This window comes from Anneissia japonica, unplaced genomic scaffold (genome assembly GCF_011630105.1).
Source record: "Anneissia japonica isolate Jap-2015-1 unplaced genomic scaffold, ASM1163010v1 scaffold1065_len1792383_cov172, whole genome shotgun sequence".
In the NCBI taxonomy this organism is placed as follows: domain Eukaryota; kingdom Metazoa; phylum Echinodermata; class Crinoidea; order Comatulida; family Comatulidae; genus Anneissia; species Anneissia japonica.
Genome location: NW_022684135.1, coordinates 862,181 through 872,507, shown reverse-complemented (window position 1 = coordinate 872,507; position 10,327 = coordinate 862,181). Strand labels below are relative to the sequence as shown.

Genomic DNA, 10,327 nt, shown 5'->3' with positions numbered 1-10,327 from the left:
AAGTTTTCCTCCATTAGTGGAAAAGGAAGGGCGCCTTTTGCGTCTGGATATACTTAGCAACAGAAGGGCGCCCTGTACGTTGGGCACGAAGTATAGGAAACTTGCATGGTTAAAAAGAATGGCGCCGTCTACGTTGGGCACGACTTCCGCCTCATTTTTACAATGCGAGAACTCTATCTTGTATTTCTAGTATCTTTGATGTAACCAATAAAGTATACACGTTTTATTCAGTCAGCGACACCAATTTACTGCTAATAATAATATAAATGGTATCAGAGGTTAACGGAAAAATTAAAAGGCTAATATTTTCAAATAAATGCAATTTTAAATATTTATTAAAATTTAATTATGAAATAGGGAAGTATAAGTTGTACCAAAATGATTGTTATGCTTACAGGGGAAAAAATGACTTATTAAACAACTCATATGTAAAACAAACTTTCTTGTCCCACAAAGACATTTGCAATGGATATGCAATTTACAATGGACATATTAAACATTCACAAACTTTTGCCATCACACTCACCATTCAGTAGAAGAAGCAACACAGTAATACTGGCTAGCAGGGCAGGTTGACTCGTTGCAAAAGGAGGTACAATTAATGTCCAAGTTTCTTCAGAATTTCTACTGCAAAATAAATGACCAAGTAATTAGATTCAGGATGAGAAATTTCAAATACACAATAAATATCAAAATGTTTTATTGCTAATTTAGCAAACTAGTCACTCATTGCAAATCGCGTTGTAGAGATAATGGTCAAAACATGCAGAAATGTCAAAATATTAAAAATCTACTTGCACTATCAATAACATATTAATCGCCGTCAACATATTAAACTTTATTTTATATTAAAGCAAGTTATTTAATGTCTTATGTTGTATTATGAGTATTGTGTGTTTCATGCTTTTATATTGTCTTTACATGCATTTTTGGTCTGACAATTTTTTTTCTAAATACAACACATTCTTCGTGTAAACATTAGGTCGTACTTCCTAAACTCTGCCCGCTAATTGGTTAATTTTTTTTGTGGGTCATGGATGTCTTGCAAACATGAACAAGCTCAGTGCAACTGATTAATTTTGTGGTTTTGTTTTACAGTCAAATCTAAATAAAGCTAAAAAGTTGGAATTTCATTCTCTACGAATTTCCTCAGTAATTAGCACCATGTTTTTGAGGAATGAATAAATCTATGCATTTCTAATTTACACTGACAAATCTACGACATCCAAATCCGAAACGTCTACTGAAAAAAGTCAGCCGTCATATTAAACTTGCTTTTAGTTCCGTCTTCATTTCAGGGATTGATTGAAATCGATTTTTAAGGATTAGGCGTAGGCGTAAGGAGTACAGTAACTTTTACATAATTTAACATTTAGGCCTAATGGTGTGTTGTTTTAATCAATAGATAATCTCTATGACAATGCTTTTGTGACTGAGCTAGCTGTACGCCGGGCCATTCACATGGTGTTGTACTAGGCCTAGTTGTTAATTAATAGACAGCGATGATTATTGTGTTATTTCGTCTGGAAATCGATTAACTGTTTGTTCGGTTTATAGAAGTTGATTTTAATGTTCCAGACTGAATAAAATATCCGGAATTCAGAATAGGGGTAATCCAGTTTTCTGAAAGTATTTTATTTTATCAAAACGTAGTTGTGAATTTGAACATAACAGGTCAGCATGGGTTGATTTCAGGGCTGTAGCAGAAACTAAAAACTGCTGACGTTATAACCGTCGTCAATTTTATAGCGCCAGCGATTTTCATTTTATTTTTGCCAACATACTTCTTTCCTAATTTTGAAAGGCTGAACAAATGTAATTGCAGAACAAAAATATCTAAATTTGGTCAAATGAAAATGCAGAATGAAAATGATATTGCATTTTATATTTATATACTTACTTAATTTAATTATTTACTATGTCCAAGTTCTTTATCACAATTGGTTTCAATAAGTTTGAAATAATTATTTAAAAGTAGACATAATCTGAACAACCAATGTATTATGCAGAATTGACAATTCTGCACCCCTATTTTCCAGGCAATCTTCTGTTGTTTTGCATTGAGATATCATCTGCACAATTAAACCATTATTTTTAGGAAGTGTTTATTATGCCGGCGATCAGCAATATGCTAATATCGATATTTTACCGGTCTATTTCTCTGACTGGCTGGTGTAAATTATGACGTCTTTAAATATTTCAGTAACAAGTTGAATGTTTTGCAGTTATCGGCAGAGACATCCCACGCATTATTTAATGGTACATACTGGTAACCAGCTTCTTTTTACTAAATTGCAGGTTGGAATCTCGAATAGTTAGCAAATGTTTGTCAGGGCCATCTTTCTATACAGTAGGTGTTTGCTCATTTTTTGAAGTAGGTCTATCCCTAGGCCTGTAGTAGTATTAAGTAGCAGCAATACGCTACAGAATGTATGTAGAAATAGACACAATAGGCATTGTTTAGGCTACCTTAACGCAATGCATATTTTTTGTAATCAATGCTGACTCGAGGGATAATTCAAAAATTATTGTATATCTCCCTAATTATGATGATGGTCTCGTGCATACAGCAGGTGACTTTTATGCAGCAATAAAAATTGAATTGAAGGACTGGTGATTTGTTTGTTTCATCTTTTGTCTATCGCCTGTTGTCGTTAATTTAGCAAAAATACATTAACACCCTTCTTTTTTTACAAATATTTGCACTGCTGCCATGAGGGAAAAAAGTATCATTTTGTTAAATAATGGTCCATAAAAAAAGAACATTACAGGCTTCATGACTTAGTAAATAGATTTTGACGAGTAGTGTCCCAACATTTTATTAATTTTATTTAAACATAGAACATTGGTTCCCAACCTGGGGTCTGAAAAAAATAATTGGGGATCCGCCAAGGCAAAGGAGTCCGCTGGATTATTAGAACAACTTTCATGATTCTATTACTTTTTTTTAATGGAAAAGAAAGCCAAGGATAGAAAGAAAAAATAAATTTTCAGTGGCTAAATTTATTACTATTACTTTTTTTTAATGGTCTAACAGCAGTGTGATCATGCCTTGGCAATAATTAAGGCCAAGTTAAAAAAAAAACATGTTTCTCATCACATAATTTAAAAAAAGAGGACGATGAGGGGGGGGGCCCCTTTTTTTTTTCTTCTTCTTCGCTGGCCATGGCCGTGAAACAGTCTCCAAAGATGCGTGTCTCACTACTTAATTCTAAATACAATGTGAACATACTACTGTACATTATATTATACAGCAGAAAGCTATACTACTGTATATTGAATTTAGTTCACACAGTATTTGTTTTATATTTCTTTAAAATCTTTTTTTTTTGTGCGTATTTGAATGCACACCAGCCCTGCCATTATAGAATCTTTGATAAAAAGATTTATATGAAATATGGTCGAAAATCAATATACCGTATGTTTTCAGATATCGAATGAAATGCGATCGTAAAATATTATTTTCCTCAAGAGTTGACACAAGCGAGAGAAGAGAGCATGCTTTTCAATTCTAGAATGATTCAAAATTGTGGAAAGTCAGCGGTCCGTCCCAAATACAACAAAGCTAAACATACAATTCTTAGCGTACTGTAGTAGCGATCGAACAGGAATCGGGGAAATTGAAACAATTACAGTCTGGCACGGAATATTAGAGGAACACAGAAGAAAGTTTCGGTAGGTATCTATCGCGAGATCAGCGATCAAAAATCACTGTCGTATCGGCGGTGTACCGTGTGTTGACATGGGTATCGTATGTGGGCTAGGCCTAGAGGCATTTTTTGCAAAGACATTTCATTTCTCAGGTATATTTTCGAAGTTTTACTAGGGAAAAAAAAAAGAAGGCGGCCACAAAAAAGAATGCGGCGGGCGACGAGAACATTTTATTTTTTTTACATGGCCTAAATGCCTTTGACAAGCATGACTTTGTTCAGTTTTAACTGGCATCATATTTTAATATCATGTTATTTTCCCCATTTTCAATGTTAAAACAATTTTTAAAGATTTGATAGTTTCTGTCTTAGGAATTCCTGAAATAATATATTTTGAAGGGTGATTTCTCAAATATTGTTCTTTAAACAGTTGTATGTTGAAACACTTTATTATTAAAGGAAATGTGCAAGATTTTTTTGCACCATTTCATAGCGACTGACTGGTTTTGGGTTGTCTTTGCCATAAATGTAATTACAGAAAAAAAAATATCTAAATTTGGTCAAATAATTCAATTGAAATCATGTATCACAACATAATTAATTATATGCAGAATGAAAATATTGGTACGAATTTTATATTAATATGTTTACCTAATTTAATTATTTACTATTTTAATTTCTTTATCACAAATATTAAGTTTGAATCTAATTTATGTCATATTTTTCAATTTTTTCATGTTTAGACGTTGCGATTAAATTCAGTCAAAATAAAAATCTGCACTAATACACCAGTGAACTTTGATTTGATACAATTTACAATTCGTGAAATCTGTTGCATCGGTTGGTCAAAAGCGATGATCACTAATTGCCGAGTCATGATTTTGAAGAGGTGCTTCAGATGAAGTTGTGAATATATACATCATAGCTTGTGAGCCATTGTAAAAATGTGATTTACACTTTCAAAACAATAGGTTGAAAAAATATTCTAAAATGCTTATAAATAATCCTTAAATTTAGTGTAGTGAGCTGGAGCACTTTAAGTTATCATTTCACAAATATAGACCTACATTGTTTTAAAATAATTGTGAATTGGTTCTTATTTAAAATCATGTTACTACAATTTGTAACTCTTTTTCAAAAAAAAATAATTCTGAAGGAATATTTTTGAAGCCAAAGTTTTAGTACAACCAAATGATGACATTAATTTTTGCATTTTTTAATTTGAAAATTTTGTAATAGGTTCTAAAATGAATGAGTTCAAAGTTGGTTGACCTAAAAAATGTGAAAAAGCAGTTGATTTATTTGTAATTTTTTAAATAATTTTAAATAAAACATTGTCTGCATTTGGTAAATTCTGAGTTCACAGTACTACATAGTTCACTTTCTTAAAGTTCTACTGTGCTGGGACTTGTCACTGAATATTCTCCTTTAACACTTTTTTTTTCTTATCAAAAAAAGTCAATGTTAATTATTAATTATCCATAACTTTTTTTCAGAGCCCTGTTGATTCGGTTTGCACAGGCTGTAACCTATGCATTAAAGCACCACTCACATACATATTACCCTACCGAAGTTACATGAAATCCTGTTTGCCGAACGCCAGATTTCAGACTCAACCAAACCAAACTATTTCTCTTTCATGTATCATTGTATAGTTGTCGCTATTTACTTAAGACATTGAAAATACAAACGACTCACATGGTCACGAATGAAAATAAATTGCCAGCTAAAAGTACTATTTACTTACATCATTTTATGAATTGTTAACTAGGTAATTTTATTGTGTCGAACAACGTACATGGTGTCAGAATGATGTATTCAAATCAATTAAAGGCAATGTTGTGGAAAAATTGGGAAATATTGTTAAGTTAAGTTAATTTAGCGGTAGACCATAGCGATATAAATGCTTTATAATGTTGACTGCACTTTCCTTTATAAGAACACTGAGGCTGAAATTGCTTAAAAATTAAAAACAAAATAAGAACAAATTGAGGCGGAGGTAAAATGAGGCTATTATTTATTTTTTTAACAGAAAAAAAAAAAAATTATGTCTCTACCTAATGTGCAGTAGGTGTGACTATGTAATACCCTTTAAATTGGTGATTGGTGTGTACTGTCATTTGGGACCATTTTTAGTGGCCTTTTTTCTGGGGCCATTTTTTTTGGAGCTATTTTTTCAGCGGCCATTTTACCTACATTCCAGTACAGTAGTATACTGCTGTACAATAATAATTTTCTATGTTTGAAAAGTGTGTAAAATAAGGACAAAATAAGAACATTTTGTCTGTCCAATGTAAAGACAATATAAAAGCATGAAACACATATTGTTTTAACTGTTTTAAATCATTGTTTGTGTATTGGCTTTCTACTGTATTGTTTTCTCTATGTAAATTTCTACGCAATTCAAAATGTTTTAAGCATAAAACAGAAATTAATAAAATGGATTGATATGATTAGATGAATTGTTTGTCAAGGCGGTTAGTGATAAAAATGAAGGAAGTATTGATCCAATTCTGGACTTACTTGAAAACGTTAGTCCAAATCTGGACAGTCAGCCTTTCCAAGCAGTAGGATGTTATACATGCAACACTCAATGCACTGCCATCCAGGTGCTACCTGGATACACATGCTGAAGATATATATGCTGTCAAGAAGTTGCTTTTGCTGTGGTGTCATTTCAGCAGTTTCCTGACTATGAATATTCATTATTACATCATTGCGATGAGGCCATTGTCTAGTGCATTATGCAAATGAGTCAAAAAAAGAGCCTGTAATTTTAAAAAAAATCATATTATTAGATTAAAATTTTAACCAACAAATATTAAGACTTACATTAATAAAAATGGTTTTAAAAGTAAATGTGTAATATTAATTTAAATTAATTTATCAAATACAATTATTTTCATAGGGTTTGTATTAATTTATCAAATAACATTATTTCATAGGGTTTGTATTTGTATATATATTCAACACCAATCATCAGTTGTATAAAACTTGACTATAACACATCCCAAGTAAATATCTGCCAACCGTGCCAATCTTGGACAGCATTTTTTATTTTATTGCTTTCAGCATATGTTACAAAAATACAGTATAATGAAATATTGTGATTAAAAGATCTCATTTTTCTGGTAAAAAATTAAAGTAAAATTAGAAACAAAATTTTTATCTTTCAAATGTCAAAATTGATTTACCAGTTTCATTATTAGTATTTTCTCAAAAGGCTTTTTTTACAGAATAGAGGGAGGGGGTAAAGAATATCTATTAGATTTTTTTGATATTTGATACATAATTGTTTTCTGATTGTTTTAACTGTTTAATTATTTTGGTGTCTGTTTTCTATTGTATTGTTTTGCATATATAAATTTTGATGGAATTCAGTTTGTGCTGCCAATTAAAATGTTTTAATAATAAACCAGAATAATTAAGAAAAACTGTGAAACCCGAGGAACCACGTATATGTATTTTTTTTAAACAATCTTAAAATTTATAACAAATAACAAAGATTATTAACTACAATATGGCTAACACTCTAGTAGCCTATATCACGATTGGATGAGAAAAATTAAATATTTCTCCACTTACCAGCACATTGTACTCTTATGTTGCTATCCACTCTCTCACTTTTACTACTCCTGAAGCTGTACACCACTGTTTCTTAACATTCTGGCTGACTGTACCAACATGCCGCCCTACAAAAAAAAATAACAGAACACAATAAAACAGTAAGACAATGAACAATGACAATGAGATTTACAGTACCCACACTTATGTACCATTGCAAGAAATTTGAAGATATATAAAGACAGACTCTGTAAAAGGCTGATTGCATCATAGCATTTCTGTTATTGATAATTTTAATTACGAGGACATATGTGATGTCTCACCACGAAATTAGACCCATCGTTGGTGAAATTGTATCTGAGATATACACCAAAACAGGCCAAAATCAACATTTTTACAAAATTTTGATTTTAATGTTTTGAATAACTTGGCAATGTTGTGGAAAACTTGTGAAATATTGTTAAGTTAATTTAGCGGTAGTCCATAGCGATATAAATGCTTTATAATATTGACTGCACTTTCTTTTATAAGAACAAATTTTATAAGAACACTGAGGCTGAAATTGCTTAAAAATTAAAAACAAAATAAGAACAAATTGAGGAGGAGGTAAATGAGGCTATTATTTATTTTTTTAACAGAAAAACCAAAAAAAAAATTATGTCTCTACCTAATGTGCAGTAGTTGTGACTATGTAATACCCTTTAAATTGGTGATTGGTGTGTACTGTCATTTGGGACCATTTTTAGCGGGCCTTTTTTCTGGGGCCATTTTTTTCGGAGCTCTTTTTTCAGCGGCCATTTTACCTACATTCCACTATAGTAGTATACTGCTGCACAATAATAATTTTCTATGTTTGAAAAGTGTGTAAAATAAGGACAAAATAAGAACATTTTGTCTGTCCTATGAAAAGACAATATAAAAGCATGAAACACATTGTTTTAACTGTTTTAAATCATTGTTTGTGTATTGGTTTTCTCTATGTAAATTTCTAAGCAATTCAAAATGTTTTAACCATAAAACAGAAATTAATAAAATGGATGGATATGATTAGGTGAATTGTTTGTCAAGGCGGTTAGTGATAAAAATGAAGGAAGTATTGATCCGATTCTGGACTTACTTGAAAACGTTAGTCCAAATCTGGACAGTCAGCCTTTCCAAGCAGTAGGATGTTACACATGCAACACTCAATGCATTACCATCCAGGCGCTACCTGGATATACATGCTGAAGATATATATGCTGTCAAGAAGTTGCTTTTGCTGTGGTGTCATTTCAGCAATTTCCTGACTATGAATATTCATTATCATTACATCATTGTGATGAGGCCATTGTCTAGTGCATTATGCAAATGAGTCAAAAAAGAGCCTGTAATAAAAAATAAAATAAATCATATTATTAGATTAAAATTTTAAGTTTTTTTCAAATATTAAGACTTACATTAATAAAAATGGTTTTAAAAGTAAATGTTTAATATTAATTTAAATTATTTTCTTAAATAACATTATTTCATAGGGTTTGTATTTGCATATATATATTCAACACCAATCATCAGTTGTATAAAAGTTGACTATAACACATCCCGAAATAATTATTTGTCAACCTTTCCAATCTAGGACAACATGCTATCAGATTGAAATGTTATGATACTGAGTAAATACAATTTTTTGTTTTACTGCTTTCAGCATATGTTACAAAAATTGTAACCACATAATACAGTATAATGAAATATTACAATTTAAAAAAAATTTATTTTTCTGGTTACGTAAAGTGAAATTTAGAAACAAAATCATCTTTCAAATGTCAAAATTGATTTACCAATTTCTTTCTCAAAAGGCCTTTTTTTCCCTTTTTTACAGAAAAAAAAGGGGGGGGGGAGAAAGGAATATATATTAGATTTTTTTGATATTTGATACATAATTGTTTTCTGATTGTTTTAACTGTTTTTAATTATTTTTGTGTCTGTTTTCTATTGTATTATTTTGCATATATAAATTTTAATGGAATTCAGTTTGTGCTGCCAATTAAATGTTTTAATAATAAACCAGAATAATTAAGAAAAACTGTGAAACCAGAGGAACCACAATATGGCTAACACTCTAGTAGCCTATATCACAATTGGATGAAAAAAATTAATATTTCTCCACTTACCAGCACATTGTACTCTTATGTTGCTATCCACTCTCTCACTTTTACTACTCCTGAAGCTGTATACCACTGTTTCTTAACATTCTGGCTGACTGTACCAACATGCCACCCTACAAAAAAAAAATAAGAGAATACAATAAAACAGTAAGACAATGAACAATGAGATTTACAGTAGCCACACTTATGTACCATTGCAAGAAATTTGAAGATATATAAAGACAGATACTGTAAAAGGCTGATTGCATCATAGAAGTCTGTTATTGATAATTTTAATAATGAGGACATATGTAATGTCTCACCACGAAATGAGACCCATCGTTGGTGAAATTGTATTGAGATATTCACCAAAACAGGCCAAAATCAACATTTTTACAAAATTTTGATTTTAATGTTTTGAATAACTTGGTACTTATATTTTATGACTGTATACTTTGTAAGTGAATTTTCTTGCCAAAACAGTGTTCTCTGCACATATTTTGTAATTCTAGTCATAGTAGAGAAGCCATTCAAAGGCCAAATGAAAGCTTATAATATGATTTACCAAATATAGTAAACTCAATCTTTCAATTTCTAACCATGAAACTCATTTTGTGGCGAGACCTCACATATTATGGAGGATGATTGCTTTATCTTTTTAATTTTGATTCAGATGTATAAAGGTGAAGTAATATGGTAGGTAGCAGAATAACCCACAACTTGCAATTGTGAATTGCGTATGGGTGTGGTCCGTGACTACCGTAGCAGCCATGGAAAGCTGCTTAATTCACATCTTTTCACAAAGAAAATGCTGAAATGAACCATATACCCACTTTATAACTATTTTTTTGCCACATTTGGGAGGTGAGTCGAATGGGCGAGCGGTTAGCAGGGGCGCCGCAAGCTATAGCCATAATATCGGCGCTGGTTCGAACGGCACGCTCGCCTATGGTTCTGGTGGTAGAACAAGTCTTCTCGGATAAGGACTATAAA

The 10,327-nt window shown here is 31.4% G+C and overlaps 1 long non-coding RNA gene across 2 annotated transcripts in view; it reads right to left on the bottom strand.

Moving 5' to 3' along the window:
• Positions 1-308: 308 nt before the first annotated feature.
• LOC117103384 overlaps positions 309-10,327 on the bottom strand; it is a 25,548-nt gene continuing 15,529 nt past the window's right edge. For both annotated transcript variants that reach the window (XR_004444580.1, XR_004444582.1), the window contains exons 3-7: positions 9,362-9,468; positions 8,332-8,578; positions 7,236-7,342; positions 6,174-6,418; positions 309-627 (exon numbers count right to left, since the gene is read on the bottom strand). This is a non-coding gene — a long non-coding RNA (uncharacterized LOC117103384). The remainder of the gene's footprint in view (positions 628-6,173; positions 6,419-7,235; positions 7,343-8,331; positions 8,579-9,361; positions 9,469-10,327) is intronic.